Source organism: Triticum aestivum, chromosome 2D, assembly GCF_018294505.1.
Source record: "Triticum aestivum cultivar Chinese Spring chromosome 2D, IWGSC CS RefSeq v2.1, whole genome shotgun sequence".
Lineage (NCBI taxonomy): Eukaryota > Viridiplantae > Streptophyta > Magnoliopsida > Poales > Poaceae > Triticum > Triticum aestivum.
The window spans coordinates 443,937,148-443,955,563 of record NC_057799.1 but is presented as its reverse complement, the minus strand read 5'-3'; the positions used below and the strand labels follow the sequence as shown (position 1 = coordinate 443,955,563).

At 51.6% G+C, this 18,416-nt stretch overlaps 1 pseudogene; it reads left to right on the top strand.

Annotated features, from left to right (window-relative positions):
* Positions 1-10,205: 10,205 nt before the first annotated feature.
* On the top strand, positions 10,206-11,076 carry LOC123049544 (putative E3 ubiquitin-protein ligase SINA-like 6; annotated as a pseudogene).
* Positions 11,077-18,416: the final 7,340 nt, after the last annotated feature.

Sequence of the window (18,416 nt, the reverse complement as noted above, 5' to 3'; positions counted from 1 at the left end):
GTCGATCCATGCTCCACTGCTCCACCAGTTCCATGGCTGATGCTCGTCGAGCCTGCGCTGAGCCGGGCCGCTCTCAATGCTCGCGTCGCCCAGACGGCGCCCGTCGGTGGGCCTCCCCGTCACTCTCCATCACCTGCTGCCAACGCCGCCACCGGCCCGGCGGGGAATGAGCAGCAGGCTTCGTCGCTACACCCCTCCGTGCGGTGGGACGGACGCACCACCACCCCGTCGCAGACTCCGGCCAGTTCGTCATCCCATGCTCGCCGCGAGCCCGCGGACACGCAGGCTGCGCTGCTCATGGCACGCAAGCTCCTGCGCTACCGCCCCATCGACGACCTCTACGAGGACTGGCTGGACCGCATCGCTGAGCTCGTCAGCGCCGCTGGGGGCTCTCCTGCACCATCCCTCTCGCTGCCTCGTCCCCCTCCCGCTGCGGGCGACATGGCCCACGGAGCGCCTCCACCACCTCCGCATCAAGACGTCGCCCTCGCACCAAGATGCGCGGCCCCATGGTGCGACCCACCACGGAGGGCGCCCGCGCGTGAAGAAGGAAGCTGCCAGGAGGTCCCTCGGCCACAAGAAAACTCTCCTGCACTCCCAGCACCACCACGTCAAGACCGTGTGCCGCCTGCGGTGGCGGCGCGCGGGTACCAAGACCAGGCTTCGCCCCCACGACGGGCTCCAGTGACTACAGCAGGCTGCTGTGCCTTCACTCCCGAGCTGCGCAGCATCGTCTGGCCCGGAAAGTTCAAGCCCGGCCTGCCTCCATGATACGACGGCACCCCCGAACCCACTGAGTTCATGCGGCTCTACGAGTTGAGCATCGAGGTAGCCAACGACAATGAGAAAGTCATGGCGAACTGGTTTCCCATGGCCTCAAAGATGGCGCGTGCTCGTGGCTCCTGAACTTGCCCGCGGGATCGATCTCCTCCTGCAGTGAGATGCGCGAGCGTTTCGTCGCCAACTTCCAGGACACTCGCGACCGCCCGCCGGCCGCGGGTGACCTACGGCGCATCAAGCAGCAGCCAGGGGAAACCCTGCAGAAGTACATCCAGCGCTTCAACAACGTTCGCCTCAAGATGCCCAAGGTAACGGACGAGGCCATCATCTCAGCGTTCTCTGATGGCGTCCGCGACGTCAAGATGAAGGAGGAGCTCACCATCCACAAGGACCTATGCACTGCTCTGGAAATGTTCAACATGGCAACCAAGTGCGCAAAAGCTAAGGAGGGGCGCCTCTCCCTCCTCGAGCTTCCAGCTGTCGACCCAGAAGACAAGAAGGCTAAGACCAAGGATGTGAAGCGCAAGGGAGCGGCCGTACTCGCGGCTGAGCCAGAGATGAAGCGCGGCTGCGACCACCCGGAGTCGTCCATTCTGCGCCTTCCACAACATACACAACCACAACACCAATGACTGTCAGGAGCTCAGGGCCATCCGTGATGGGCGCTTTGGTCAACGCCCCGAGCACAACGACCGGGGCTACGGCCGAGGAGGAGGATGAAGTGGAGGACGCTGGGACGACCGCGGCCCCCGCCAGGAGTGGCGCGACCAGCCTCGTGAGGACCGCTGGCAGGACCAGCCTCACGAGGGCGCCTGGAGGGATCAGCCTCGTGAGGACCGCTGGCAGGACCAGCCTCACGAGGGCGCCTGGAGGGATCAGCCTCGTGAGGACCGTCCTCAAGGCAAGGCTGGCCTTCCTTCGCTGCCACCACCGCCAAGGAGGAACGACGATCATCATCAGGACGAGGGGGCTGGGGGCTTCCAGGATCCGCGCGCCATTGCCTGCATCTTGGGCGGCACTCAGGCCCCAGCCTCCCAGCGCATCTTCAAGCAGTTCGCGTGTGAGGTAAATGCGGCTCTCCCCAGGCTCGAGGCCACGCACCCGCTCTGGTGGTCCAAGTGCACCATCACCTTTAGCTCGTCAGACCAGCTCAAGTGCGCGGCAACTATCAGCGCCCTCCCGATGCTCTGCTCGCCCATCATCAGCAATGTCCTTGTCACTAAGACCCTCATCGATGGCGGTGCAGGGCTCAACGTTCTCTCCATCGATACGTTCGACCGCCTCCAAGTGTCGTATGATCAGCTGCAGCCGACCAAGCCCTTCTCAGGAGTGACCGACGGCTCCACCACCCCGATAGGGCAGATCCGCCTCCCTGTCACCTTCGGCAAGCGCGATAACTACAGCACTGAGCTCATTGACATCGATGTCGCCCACATTCGCCTTCCGTACAACGCCATCCTCGGGTATCCAGCCCTAGCCAAGTTCATGGCAGTGACTCATCATGGTTACAGCGTCCTCAAGATGCCAGGGAGCTGCAGCGTCAACACGGTCACCTGCGAAAAGAAGGATGCGGTGTGCTCTCTCGAGCGCGCCTACCAGGCTGCGGCGATCGAGGACCCAGACAACGAAGGCACCGCCTACCCTCCTGAGGCCGTCCCCAAGAAGAAAAAGTAGCTGCTCCACCAAGGGCCCCAGGAGAGCGGCGTCTCCAGCGGCACCACCTTAGGACCTGCGCCCGCAGATGGGGTGCCTCCCTCCCTCACATAGGAAGGCGCGCTCGGCGCCCTCCTCCAGGTGGGCTTGGGGGCTCTTTTTTGTAGGGCCTCAGACCTAGCCAATGTCACGAGGGAGGCGCTCGGGCACCACGTTGAGGCATGCTTCGCTGCACACTTACCTCATCAGGGCACAAGGCACGAGGTGCCTGGTGCTCAGGAGTTCATCACCAAGACCACCAAGGAGCTCCAAGAGGCAAGACCCATGCGCAGCGACCGCCGCCCACCACCTGGCGCAACTCTTTGTCCTAGCACGGACGACGAGCTGCGCGTCTGCGTCGACATTCCAGGGCTCAACAGAGCCGCATCTCAGGAGCGCTTCTGGCCCTCGCGCGTCGGCTGGTGTGAAGGCCCACCACACAGCTACGTTCACATGCCCTTCGGCCTGCCGAACGCGGCTATCACCTTCCACCGACTCATGTAGGGCGCCCTGGCGGCTCGCGAGGCCAGGCGCCAGGCAGTCCTGAGGGAGGAGGATCCGGAACCTCTCGGGTCCCCTGGGAACCGGTCGCCGGACGACTCATGAGGAGCGACTCCTTCAGCACGCATCTTCAACTACTCCAACACCTCTTCAACAACGGTGCAAGGTGACATTTTCTAGTTTACTCAGCTGGGGGCGCCCCTTGGGCTGCATCATCCCCAGGTCGCACGGGCCTGTCCCTGTGACGTGTATCCTTTTGCATCTTTAGCTTACTCTGTTGGAGGCGCCCCTCGGGCTGCATCATCCCCAGGCCGCATGGGTTCTTCCCTGTGGCATGTATCGTTCTTGCATCTATCTGAACTAGCTTGCCTCCTCCTATGAGTCACCTTATGGTTATCGCCTGCTTACCTGTTGCCCTTCGTGGCCTTCCGTGCTGCTGACAGGCCTCCTGCTCATCCTACAACAAGGGCTACACATGTTGGCACGACGCTTGTGCTCGGGTCCGTCCCTGCAACGCTGATAAACCTGAGAGATCGAGCTCTGGCTCGTGGCCCACCCCGCGCACGTCACCTCACCAGGTCCTCAGTGCCTTCATCTTCTTGCGGAACGATCAGTGGCAGGACAGCAAACGCGATTACGAGCTATATTTCCCTCTCGAACTAACCCGCACGAATCCCCGAAGCCTAACTATGGGTGGCCTCGCCAGCTCCTTCCTTTTTTCATGCAATGCACTTGCGCGTTGAAGGGGGAGCTCCTGAGCATCACGCCTCTGGAGCTCTTACTAACTCTCCAGCCCTCACCCCCTGGCCTTGACCACGACATCGCGACCTGGCATACCAGTGGCGGCTGAGCCTCGCTCGAGGGTTGGGACCCAGGACGCAGAGCACTTAGAAGAGCGTGAAAAGGGGGGAGAAGCTGGCGCGGGCCTAACCTAGACATACCACCGCCGCTGACGCGCAAATCAGGTGCTGCACAAGGAATCGCCTCAGGCTCGCTAAGATAAGTCGCGCATTCAAGTTAGCCCAGCGCTGTGACCCAGGATTTTTGACTCTTGCAGCCTTGCTTCGGCAATGCCGCCTTCCTTTTCTGCCTTCATGAAGCTGCTTGCACGCTAAGGGGGACCTCCTAAGCATCGCACCTCAGGAGCTCTTACCGGACCTTGGGCCGCTCACCTCCTGGCCTTGACTACGGCATCGCGACCTAGCATACCAACGACGACTGAAGCCTGCCTGGGGACTGGGACCTGTCAGCGTAGAGCGCTAAGCTACCGCGAGGACGAAAAGGGGGGACAATGCCGAAGCAAGACACGCAACCGCGAACATCAGAATGGGAATAATATTGACGCAAAAGCACTATAGATTCTTTACATACCCCCACGGGATTCATCTCGATTCCTTGCAGGGAACAAAAGAAGAAGGCTTCCAGGAGTCATATCTACAGACGTCGCCGCCAACGCCATCATCAACAGTGGGCCAAGAGGGGCGGACGCCAACCCCATCCAGATCATCGACGACGACGAGCGGATGTTGTCGCCGCGCTCCGGGCACGGCGAGAGCCCGGGGCACGTAGCTGTCGTCGCTCGTCTCCGGAGTCTTGTCAAGCTCAGGAGAGTCACTGGACTCCCAGGAGCCCTCGCTGCTGTTGGAGGAGCTATCGGCAGGACCAAGGGCGGGGTCAGCGCCTGCTGCCGCACCATCCTGGCGATCCCCTCCAGGGCAACACTCCAGGCGGCCCCCTCCTCGTCGAAGACCTTGAAGAACAGCGTGGAGGCGCCGGCATACTCGATGTGGATGGCAAGGGCCCCCTCGGCGCGGCAAGCGCGGGCGACCTTGCCCCATCCGCGGGTCATGAAGATCTTGCCCGGGGAGACGACCTCGACCTTCGCCCCTGTTGCCGGAGTGTCGCACTCGGCGTGCTGCAGCCACAGCTCGAGCGGCCCTCTCGACAGCATCTCTTCGGCAAAGAACCACGGAAGCTTGATCCATGTACGTGGTGGCATCACCGCCCACACCACGAACTCAGAGACTTCGGCGTGGGTTCGTGGGTCAGCGGCCCGTGCGACCACAGCTTGGCCACCACGGCCGTGACGCGAGCGGCGCGGGGCACCGCCCCCACCTCCGAAGCCTTGCGCTTGGGCGCACAAGGGCAGCGGGTAGCCGGGAGGAGGCCGCTCGTACCAAGGCCTCGTCACCTCCAGCCTCACACCGGCGCCGCGAGAGCAGGCAAACCTCTTCTTCGGTGGAAGTGGCCCCTGCTCCTCGCGGGGGGTTTTCCCTTTCTCAGCAGCGGACAACCTCCTTATCGGCGCCATGGGTGTCGTGGCAAGACGGTGAAGCGAGGAGGAAGAAGAAGGAGCGGGCAGTGAGAAGAAGGAGATGAGCAATGGGGGCTCCGCACCTCTCTTCATTTATAGCCAACAGAAGGCCAATCGTCGACCTCCACAATCGCACGCAATGATGGTTTTCTTCTGCATGCAGCAGGGTCTCATCAAGTTGAACGGTTGCCGAGGCAGCATGGGGAAGCGGAGGCACCCACGTCCCGTCAATCGCCATGCGTCGACCGGGGCCGCAGGCGGTTGGGGCCTGTGGCGCTCCGCACTTGCCCTTTGGCTTCGCCTCGAAGCCAAGTTCAAGCGCGCCTTGGGCCCGGGGGCTACTGTCGGCGTCCTGGTAAGGGGGGTGCCCAGACTTGCCTGCCTACGGCCCACGGCGTGGCTCCACCAACGGCCCAGTACAGCCCAGCTTCGACGGCAACAACTCAAGACCTCGCGAGGGGCCAAGCCTCGCGAGGCGGACGACACCAAGACCTCCCTGGGGGCGGCCTGGCTAGGCCGGCTCCCGAGGAGCGGAGATATCTATGCAGGGGGCACCTCGCAAGGTTCACATGACATGAGCCGTGACGACCAAGGCCAGGCGGGCGCCAGCAGGCGCAGTGTACCAGTTTCCTCTTTTGTGCTAAAGAGGCAAGCGCAGGCGAGGAGTCCCGAGGCATCAGGCAAAGGTTTCCATATCGGTGCAACAAGACCAAGACCAGCAGGACGGAGGTCACCACGGAGCCCACAACAGCGTCACCACCAGAGCCTTTGGGAGGCGAAGACTACTTTTGTTAGGATAGCTTGTACTAGTTGTCTTCCTTCAAAATTGGCCGTTTTGGGATCCCTTCCTGCCCACATTTGGGAAGAGGACCAGGGCCTCTATAAATAGGACTAGCCACCACCATAGGAGGCAACTCATCTTGGATTGGATCCATTCCATCCTCACATCCACCAGCTCATCGAGCTCAAGAACACCTCTCCTCCTGAGGTTGTTCGTCCCCTGTACTAGTTCATCCTTAGCCCTCGAGGCAATCCACCACCACACTGGAGTAGGGTATTACACCACACGATGGCCCGAACCAGTATAACCCTCTGTGTCTTGTGTTCTTTGGGTTCGTAGAGCTAGGCCATGGAATAGTTCAGTATGCAGGCTGGGGAGGAAGAGTCCTTCGTGCGCACCCTAGAGTTCGAACCTCTCAAGGGTCTGTGGAACCCTAAATCCGACAGTTCTTGCCATCTCAATAAGTGTCTGATTCTTCCTCCCAACAACTCCATTTTGTTGAGGTGTGTGCATAGCTGAGAACTCATGTGAAATCCCTTCTCCGTAAGAAAGGTATCCACATTGGCGTTCTTGAACCCGTTCCAATGTTGCTTCGAACCTTCTTGATCTTCACTTCAAATTGGTTTTGGGCCTTCCTAGAGAAGTTCCTGAAGATCTTTTGGACCTGTGATTTATCATCAAGAAAGAACACCCACGTAAATCTTGAAAAATTGTCAATAATGACCAAACCGAAAAAGTTACCACCGAGGCTCTTGTAGGTGTTGGGACCGAAAAGATCCATATGAAGTAGCTCAAGCGGTCTTCTCGTGGTCATGATGTTCTTCACGGGATGACTTCCTCCAACTTGTTTTCCTGCTTGACAAGCACTGCAAAGTCTATCCTTGTCAAATATGGCATCTTTAACACAAAGGATATGATCACCTTTAATAAGCTTATCAAGATTTCGCATGCTCACATGACCTAACCTTGTATGCCATAACCAACCTTTAGAAGATTTAGCAATAAAGCAAGTACGAGGAGCTCTCTTAGTGAAATCAACAACGTATAGATCACCTCTACGAATATCGTTAAAGACCATATTATGATTATCTCTTCGAAACACTTGGCAATCTACTTCAGTAAATAGAACATAAACCGAAGTCAACTAGTCTAGATACAGAAAGTAGATTATAACCAAGAGATTCAACGAGAATAGCGTTCTGAATGGAGCTATCATGGGAGATGGCCACCTTACCAAGGCCAACTAGCTTACCCTATGAGTTGTCACCAAAAGTGACATACTTGCGGGGACCGTCGTTCTCAGCAAGCTCACGAAACATGTCTTTATCTCTGGTCATATGATCAGTACATCCACTATCAAGAACCCATTCCTTTCCTCCGACCATGTAACCACGTAGGTTAGCCATAAGACCAAAGTGTCTCATCGACTCATCAAGATCAAAGTCACTATCATCATCCTCATCATAGTATCCGTGTTCAACATCATGTGAATGGTCATCACCTAGGGAAAGTTATTCATTAGATTTATGACCATGACAATGTGCATGTTTATGAATACTAATAACTTGTGAAATAATGCTACTAACGACTCCAACATCTCCTTTGGCGCGCATAAGGTCACGAAGCTCAAATAGACAATCATCAAATTTAGGATCACTAGTATCCATATTTTGAAAAGCAATGGACTTTTGAAGAATCTCATCTAGATTTTTCAAGGAATAGTTTGGAAAGCGCTCCTCAAGATATTTCCATATAGTATAAGCACACTCAAATGTAGGCAAGCACACAAGCAAATTTCTAGGCAATCCTCTCATGATAAAATCAATAGTTCTAAGATTGCGGGTCATGTCAAGATACTCATTGGGGGTAGGATGCAAAGGATCAATGGGGGCGCGTAAGGGCTAGTAATATATTTGTTCAAATTATATTCATTGAAAATCCGAACCATCTCATTATTCCAAGAATTATAGAACTCTCCGTCAAGCATAGGCACTCTACGTCTAATACTCCCAATCGTAGACTCATCCATCTTCCTCCAATGGTGATTAAACCAAAGCAATGGAGACCAATGCTCTAATACCAATTGAAAGGATCGATAAGAGGGGTCTAGAGGGGGGTGAATAGACCATCAACAAGTAAAAGTGGTGGTTTTTCGGTAGTTCAAGTTAAGGTGGATTTGTAGCACAAGTTCAAACATTCACAATACATTTCAAGCAAGCATGACAAGAGTATGAGCAGCGAAAAGAGTAAAGCATGCTAATTGCAAGAAAGTAAAGGGATGGGATTGGAGTGTGCAAACGCAATGAAGACACGGAGATTTTTGGCGTGGTTCCGATAGGTGGTGCTATCGTACATCCATGTTGATGGAGACTTCAACCCACGAAGGGTAATGGTTGCGCGAGTCCATGGGGGCTCCACCCACGAAGGGTCCACGAAGAAGCAACCTTGTCTATCCCACCACGGACATCGCCCACGAAGGAGTTGCCTCACTCGGGTAGATCTTCACGAAGTAGGAGATCTCCTTGCCCTTACAAACTTCTTGGTTCCACTCCACAATCTTGTCGGAGGCTCCCAAGTGACACCTAACTAATCTAGGAGACACCACTCTCCAAAAGGTAATAGATGTTGTGTTGATGATGAACTCCTTTCTCTTGTGCTTCAAATGATAGTCTCCCCAACACTCAACTCTCTCTCACAGATTTGGATATGGTGGAAAGATGATTTGAGTGGAAAGCAACTTGGGGAAGGCTAGAAATCAAGATTCTTCTGGTAGGATTGGAATATCTTGATCTCCACACATGAGTAGGTGGTTCTCTCTCAAAAAATGTATGCTGGAAGTGTAGGCACGTTCTGATGGCTCTCTCACATATGGAGAAGGGGGTGGAGGGGTATATATAGCCTCCACACAAAATCCAACCATACACACATTTGACCCAACTCGGTCAGACCGAATAGAAGAACTTGGTGAGACCGATTCAATTCAAAATGTGAACATTAGGAATCTCGGTGGGACCGACTGGAACAACTCGGTGGGACCGATGTACTAGGGCTTAGGGCAAACATCAACTCGGTGGCACCGATTGCATCAACTCGGTTAGACTGAAGCAATGAGGCAACAGAGCGAATGTTAAGAAAACTCGATGGGACCGATTGCATGATTCGGTGAGACCAAAATAATGCAAGAAGTCACATAGTGTTTGCAAGGCCATCTCGGTGAGACCGAGGTCCGTATCGGTGTGACCGAACTGTTATGGTTTCTGGCAGTGGCTATGTCAAATGAACTTTGTGGCGCCGGATAGGAGATATCAATGGAGCCGAGTTTGACTTTGGGTTTTGAACATATCTGGAATGAGAAAGTGGTTGAGGGCTTTGGAGCAATATCACTAAGCATTTTGAGCAAGTAGACCATTAAGCAACACCTCATCCCCTTTTAATGGTATTGGCTTTCCTATGGACTCAATGTGATCTTGGATCACTAAAATATAAATGAAGAGTCTTGGGCTTTTGCCAATGCATGTCCTAGACACCTTGAAGGGGTTCCACTCCTCTTGTCCTTTCCATGCCATTGTTGAACTTGTCTGAAATGCACTAGATAAAAGCATTAGTCCAACAAGAGATATGTTGACATTAATTACAAAATCGCCCAGGGAGCACTTGTGCTTTCACACACCAAAGCAGTGCACTCAAGTATTTCAAAGGTTTGTGTTTACCAATGCATTAATTACAATGCATGCATTCATGCATGCTATGAGTTTCCTTTTGATCCTTGCATGTTGATTTAATGCACCTTGAAGTATGAATATGTGATGGTAAAACTTTCTAAGACTACCCACACTGGGAGTAAAAATAGATGGTAACATTACATATATCTAGGCAAAATAGATGATGTGGCAAGTAATTAATGAAGAAAAAGAGGCATGCGGTAGTATGAGTAACATCACACATGCCAAGACAAGATGAGTCTACAACCTAATAAATGAAGTGTTGCATGATACCACACATATGTTACTCCCCACTATATGCATGTTACTAGTCTAAGTTACTCCCCATTGTGGCTACTCTAATGCCCTGGCCCTAAAGTGAGAGTTGGTGGTGCACGAGGAGGGCGAGATCATGCCAATGGAACAGGACCCGATGATGGAGGTCTGTATGGACCTCACCTTGCTCCACTGCCCCTTGTGCCTCCTCCCTTTGAACCCTCTAGTGTACGGGGTTCGAATACATCTCATCCGTTCGGTTGATCAAGCAAGGTGTAGGTTTCTTGATTGATGTGGTGTTCGATGATTTGTGCAATGATTTGTGCAATGCAAGGGAGGGCACCTGGCATGCGCAGGCTGCCGCGGCGAGCGCCCTGGCAACCAGCAGCAGTGCCAGAAGTATGAGCGCGGTGGTAGCTTCGACGTGCGCAACACGGTGATGGATTCCATCCTCTCCTCGGCGAGGGTCGAGTGCCCGCACGAAGGTTGTGGGCTCTACGTCACTTACCACAAGCTCGCTGATCACCAGAGCATGTGTCCGCTCACGCCCTCCAAATGCCCCATGCATGGCTGCGGCTACGAAGGCCCGCTGCCGGCGCTCCCCCACCACATCAGCACCGTGCACCCCATGCCTGTGCACATGATCCAGTACGGCAAGGTGCTCCAGCTGCAGCTGCTGGTGTCGGAGCCGCGACGCTTGCTGTTTGCAGAGGAGGACGGCTGCACGTTTTTCATGGTCGGCGGAGCGCTCGATGTTGGCGCGCCTATCGTCGTGTCGGTCATCTGCATCAGAGCAGGGGCGTCCCCACCGCCGCACTATGCGGCCAAGGTGTGGGAAAACGGGCCGCAGGGGGCGCCCAAAGGCATGACCGACGCCATCAAGGTGGAAATAGAGGTGACAAGCAGCAAGGAGCCTGGCGCCATCACCGTGGAGGAGCTGACCTTCTTCACAGTTCCGCCCAAGCTGCTGGTCGGGGCTGGGTATTCGAGGACGGTCCCTCCACATTCAGATTGACAAGCTCACCTCCTAAATGATTCCACAGTGCCTTCTATTTATCTTAGTAGTATGCTAAATAATCCAACATTAGATTAGCAGTTGAAGTAGGGTTTAGTATGGTCTACTTTAGCTTAAGAGATGGTGGATTTTGATGGTGATGCAGCAATTACTTCAACATCAGATCAGTAGTTGAAGTAATTTCGAACAGTCGAAGGGATATTTTGTGTCCGTTGGATATAAGATCCTTTTGGGTAAGAAGTAAACCTAAATATAAGCTGCTTATATGCTTGTTTGTTGAGGAAGTGTTGCATACTTCTGTGAGTTGACGCGACACATCAAAGTAGTACTACTAGTAGTACTCACCCGACTGCGCACCAGGCAAACCATGCTCGTGTCGTGTTGGTGCCGTGTGCGGCACACACATTAACCAAAACCTCGCGCCTCCAGCTGAGCCTCCGTGTTTTGAACTTTTCAATCTCAAGGAGAAGGAGCAACGTGAACCTTTCATAGAGTCAATCGGATGGTTGAGAACACTACAATTCGTAGCTACAGATGCGTGTGCGAGAGAGGACGAGTGCATGCGTGCACCTCTTCTCTTTGTGTACAACATACTAAACATAGCGTACAAGTGTATGTGGGTGGCATCGACCTAGAGAGCTAGAGATGGTGTGTGCGAGAAGTCCCGAGGACTCATGAGTGTCGGTGTGTGCATGGGAAAGAGGGAGAGAGGTGATATGTGTCGATGTAATGCGTGTGAAAAATGACTAGTCAATAGCTCACCACAAGGCTATTCCTGGCGAACACCCCAATAACCGTAAGATCTGCATCCGACAGTGCCAGTTATTGGACGAAAACAGCAGTAGAAAAAGAAGTGCCATGGCATTTTACAAAACTGCCACACCACGCCCCTCCCCTACTAATGAAACTGCCACACAAGCGTTCGCAACTGCCATGGCCTGCTCCTTGGTGTGATCTTCATTTTTTAAAAGGGATCTAAAATAAAAGGCCGGGCTTTTGGTGCATGGTAGGCGGGGGATCTTGGCCTGTCGGTTTGCTACTGCTCACATGCAGTCGAACATAAGTGATGTACCAAGCCGATCGCGTCCCTTCGGTGAGCGGTAGGCCGGACATACCGTCTTTTCATGCTACTGCTCACATGTGGTCACACATGTAAGTGATGTTCCAAGCCGATGCGCGTCCCTTCTGTAAGCGGCAGGCCGGTCCAACCGTGTGTTGGTGCTACTGCTTACATGCGGTCGCACATGTCAGTGACGCACCATGCCGATGCACGTCCCCTCGGTGAGCGGTGGGCCGGACCGACCGTGTATTGAGGTGACGCCAGTGCGACAGGCTGTAAGTTTACCGCCTAACTTAATTTGTAAAGGGTAACACTTGCTTTGGCTCCTTAACGAGATCGTTCGCTAGAAATCCTCATTACATACGTTTCTTGGACGCATACGTGGGCCCGCATTCTCAGAGGCCATCGTGACGGAGCCAGACGCCCGCAACCTCTCGGAGCAAAAAATGAGTAGCCCGCTGCTGGCTATTTATATAATCAATTTAGAAATTCTTAGATTCACATGTGACGCAATATTAGCCGTTCATTGATGTTGATCCAACGGTCTAAGTGCCTGGGATTCGCGTCTACAGTAACCTCATTGTACCTAGCAGTGTCTACGTTCTTGTGGAAGCATCAGCATGTCAGTGTGATCAATCCACGCAAGAAGCTGGCAAACAACACCTCCACATGTGCCACGTGGCTTCATTGATGCCCCCTCCCCCATCATTTTATTCATAAATATATTGACTGAAAAAGAGAGACATCGCCCGAAACAAAAACTTGCTCGTATTTTGTTTCCTACTTGCTTTGCACGTACCGGAAGAGCAAGTATAATAAGGTACGGTTAGCAGGCTATAATGATTAAACAATTATATTTGTGTTGAGTTGGATGAGAGAGAAGAGGAGAGGGAAGGGAAGCGAGCTGTAGATTAAATGGCGGTGCAGCACGGACTCCAAAAACATTGTGAGAGTGTACAGTGGGCCATGCATTAATAAAGTAGTACTACTTAACAACTAGCTACTATACATGTTGGCTATTAGGTTGACTATATATGAAATGGCAACTCCATATAGTCGGTTGTTGTCTATACTAAACCATGCTCGAATTACTAGTGCCACGTCATCTAACAAGTCTTTCAACATGCGTCAAATTATCACGAGGGCTAACTCTCCTTAGAGAAATGTGCTCCACCATGTACTACGCATGTGTGTATGAGGGAGGTAGTGCATGCACCTCTTCTCTTCATACATGTCCTCCACCTAGTGGGTGTGTTAGAGATTCAGAGAGAGGGGGGAGATGGTGTGTCGGACATGCCTCTATACATATGTTTGTGCCAAAGAGAGGCCTGAATACATAGTATATATATGGGGAGGGGCAATATACGAGAAGAGAGGGGGAGGGATCGTTTACACGACATATCGATAGACACGGATAGAGGGAAGAACTTTATGAGTGTACAAGCGCTAGGAAGGGGGTGCATGTTGGAAGATGATGCGAGAGGCCAACTAGGCGAAGACAAGGAAGGAGTACAAGTGAGAGATCAGTAACTAAAGAGAGGAGACAATAACATGCGTGGGCACGCTTGTCTGGTCGATGGAAAAAGCGGAAGGCATGGATGATGAGACGGGAAGGGACAACTAATGTGTGTGAGGTAGGCGGTCCTATGTAGAGAGGTCATGGTTCGGACTATGTGTACGTAGGTAAAGAGGGGGAGACTTAACTAGAGATATAGATTGGACATTTTGTGTGGGGAAATAGCGAGAGACCTAGCTACACATAGAGGGAAATTGATTGGTGCACATGCATGCATGTGTCATAGATAAAGAACACCCGAAGTGACAAAGAGAGGGAGAGGTGTGTGTGTGGTGGGGGGAGGGGGTGCAGCTAGCTTGTGACACTGTACGAGTGCAAGATGGATAACAATAGAGGGGGCGACAGTGCCAGCGTGCCTCAGAGTTAGGGCGGGAGGCATGGATGGTGAGAGGAGGGGAGGGACTATGAGTGTACATGTTTGTGTGTCATAGGCAGGCCTGGCTAGCTAGAGGGGTATATCGATCGGTGTGTGTGGGAAAGAGGGAGATGGAGAGAGGTAGGGAGATCATGGGAGACCGACCTAAAGAACAAGAACGCGTGTGCATATATGCATGCACGATAGGAAAGTTATTGTTATCCACAAGGGGAGGAGGAGTGTGTGTGTGTGTGCGCGCGCGCGCGTGTAAAAGACTCACAGAGACGATAATCAGTATAAAGGTGGATTCAAATATTTGAATAAGAGCTCATGATGTTTGTAATTCATGCATGCATGAATATAATGGAGATATGTCTGGCGTGCTTTTGAATCAAATGTGTTATATACTATACTCATATCGAACAAGGCCAAATCAATTTGAATTTGCGATACCGATGGCAGGCATCATCTGACCACATTGCATCCGTGCATGGACATAACTATTCGAATTTGAGATAATGTGTGTCTTTCAAAGCTAACATCTAATGTGTGTGTGGGCGAGGGGGGGATGCATTGTTGTGTGTGTTAAACACATTATACATATGAAAACAGGGTTTAGATTATTCCGAACGTCTGGCTACGTAGATCATGAATGTACTATGATTTGAATTCAAGATAAAATGGATACAAATATTTGAATTCGAGATCGTATGATACTGTAGTTCATATTTAAATACGATTACTACTATATGTATGTTTCCTGTAATCAAGATAATATTTAAATGATGGTATAACTTGACAACAATCGTATTCAAATAGGGAAAATTAATTCAAATTTAGTCCATATGGTAGACGACAATATATATATTCATAGGATGGAGTAAAATGTTCATATAAGATGGAAGATCAAAATGTAGGACTACATCCATTATACACTGCAAGATCACCTAACGATATATTCGAATTCAACATAACGTGGATTCAAAATTTGAAATTCGAGATCCTGGCATCTGTAATCATATAAAACGGGACATGACTCTTTCTTGTGGTGCGAATTAATTTGTTTTAGTTGTTGAGGGAAGCGTGAATTGATTTGGTATTGTACATGCTAATCTTGTACTCCTGAATTTTTTAGATTTTTCTTGTGGTTTTTGAATGGCATTTGTAGCAATATAGTAAAAGGGGACATGACTTTATTTTGTCTTGTATGAGTTGTATTTTTTGTACACATTAAGTTTGTTCTGCCGGACATGGAATTCGCGCCTTGTTATCCCGAAATTTTCAAGCTAGAGTATCTCTTGTCTCTTCTGCTGTGAAACTCCCGCCTCTTCAACCCGCGCCGCGCCTTGTTATCCCGAAATTTCAACGCGCGCATAAACTCCCTCCTCATCCGAAATCGGTCGCGCAGCCCAGATACGCGAAATCCCCCTTCTACCCCTCAGCGGGAAATGTTGCCTCGATGTTGCATGGTCAAAACCGGTGGGGGAACTTTCGTAACTTACCCCACATTTCGGACAAGCGCGTCCCTAAGCCATGGAACCCCCTCCCTTCCCCTTCGTTCCCCCATTCCTACACCGAGGCCACCAAAACCCGCGAAACCCCACGCTCCTCCGTCGGCCTCCCGGCCGCCGCCCAGCCGGAGCCTCTTCCCCGATGATGTCGTCCACAGCAACAGCTCGACGTCCGTCATCCACCGCACTGGATGAGGACCCGTCGTCGACCACGTCGTCCCGCCAGTTCAGCCGCCCCATCCTCCACCTCCAAGGAGTTGCCCCGATGTTCGCCTCGTCTATCGCGCCACCTCCATCCCCACAGCGTTATCTTCACCTGCCCGGCCAGAACCGCAACACCCTCACCAATTCCTCAGATGAAGGTGAGGCCTACTCGGCGCCACCAAGGAGGTTTTGCACTCACCGCTGCATTTTATCTTTTATTTGGTCTCACGGGGCTCCCGGTGCTCGATACCGAGCAGCCATGGTGGATCTCCATCGATGGCGCCATCGCCGACCACTTCCTCCATGGTGTATCTCCCCCATGTCATTGCTCCCTCAACGGCGACATCCACACCAGCACTAGCTGTTGCTGCTCCAGCTCTCACTCGCGCTGTTGTTGCTGCTGCTCCGGCTCTGCTGTTGCTGTCGATCGCGCTGCTGCTCTGCTCTTGCTCTCGTTCGTGCTGCTGCTCTGCTCTGCTCTTGCTCGCGTTGCTGCTACTGCTACACGACCTACTGCAGCTACAGGAGATGCTGCTTTAGCTCTCACTCGCGCTGCTATTGCATGAGCTGCTCTCTGCTAGTGTGTTCCCTGCTCGAGTGGTTGCTGATTTAGATCACTGCTTCTCTGCTACTAGTGCTCATGCGGCCTAAACTTCTATTACAGTGCTCTACTACTAGCTAGTGCAATTAGTTTTGTCAGTAAAATTCAGTTTCGACTATAAAATTCAGTTTCTTCAGTTAAGTTCAGAGTCAATAGTATTTACAGCATCTGTTGAAGCGGCCGCGGCGCGGATGATGCTTTATGATAACCCACAAGTATGGGGGGTCAATTGTAGCCTTTCTCGATAAGTAAGAGTGTCGAACCCAACGAGGAGCTAAAGGTAGAACAAATATTCCCTCAAGTTCTATCGACCACCGATACAACTCCACACACGCTTAACGTTTGCTTTACCTAGAACAAGTATGAAACTAGAAGTACTTTGTAGGTGTAAAGGGATAGGTTTGCAAGATAATAAAGAACACGTAAATAAAAGCTAGGGGCTGTTTAGATAAATAAACAATTAAGTTAGTTTTGTTAGAGAGCTTTTTGTCACAAGAAAGTTATTTGTCCCTAGGCAATCGATAACTAGGCCGGTAATCATTATTGCAATTTTATATGAGGGAGAGGCATAAGCTAACATACTTTCTCTACTTGCATCATATGCACTTATGATTGGAACTCTAGCAAGCATCCACAACTACTAAATATCATTAAGGTAAAACCCAACCATAGCATTAAAGTATCAAGTCCTCAGTCTCATACGCAAACTACCTACTTACTCGGGTCTGTGCTTCTGTCACTCACGCCACCCACCATAAGCGAATCATGAACATATTGCAAACCTTACAGCGGGGATCCTCACGCTTGCGCGACACGGAGAGCACCATAGGACAACACCACTAATAAAACATACAACTCAAACCAATCATGATCATCAATCAACCCATAGGACAAAACAGATCTACTCAAACATCATAGGATAGCCATACATCATTGGGAAATAATATATAGTGTTGAGCACCATGTTTAAGTAGAGATTACAGCGGGGAGAAGGGATGTTACACCGCTGCATAGAGGGGGGGAGAGTTGGTGATGATGGCGGCGAAGTTGTTGGTGCATATCGCCGTCACGAGGATGGCCCCGACAGCGTTCCGGCGCCATCGGGAGAGAGGGGGGGAGAGACCCCGTCCTTATTCTTCCTTGGCCCCCCTAGATGGGAGGAGGGTTTCCCCTCTGGTCCATGGCTTCCATGGCGGCTGAGGACAGGAGCCCCTCCGAGATTTGATCTCTCTCCTTGTTTCCTTCCGTTTTTGTGTTCCTCTTTTCTGGTGTTTCACTATTTCTTAAATTCCCGGAGATCCCTAACTCCGATTGGGCTAAAATTTTAACACGATTTTTATCCGGATATTATCTTTCTTATGGCGAAAGAAGGGCACCAACCGCCTTACAGGGGACCCACAAGCCCTCCAGGCGCGCCCAGGGTAGGGGGCGCGCCCCTCGAGCTTGTGGCCCCCTCGGTCATCGTCTCGCATTGATTCGTTTTCCCAAAAATCACAAATATTCCAAAATAAATCTCCGTAAATTTTTATCGCGTTTGGACTTCGTTTGGTATGGATATTCTGCGAAACAAAAAACATGCAACAAAAAGGAACTGGCACTGGGCACTGGATTATGTTAGTCCCAAAAATAATATAAAATGTTGCCAAAAGTATATGAAAATTGTAGAATATTGGCATGAAACAATCAAAATTTATAGATACGATGAAGACGCATCACTTTACATCTAGCACTTTTTGGTGATGTATTTACATCATCTATTGCAGATGCTATTAGTTTGCCTTGTCCTACTTCAGCCTCGCCGTCGTATACCTCACCGGAGCTGCTCCAATGACGAAATCGTCCATCACATTAGAGCAGTACCCCCGGCGCCATCTCCAGAGGCCTCAGATCTTCTTCCCCGCCTCCGACAGTCACACCAGCATCACCATCCTCCATGTCCAACCCAATGATGTTGAGGTTGACAAGGCTACGCCAAAGTGGTTGTACACTCGTCGCATCACTTTTTTTTACTCTATATTCATGTCGATCCCTCAGGGATCCTTTGGTTCA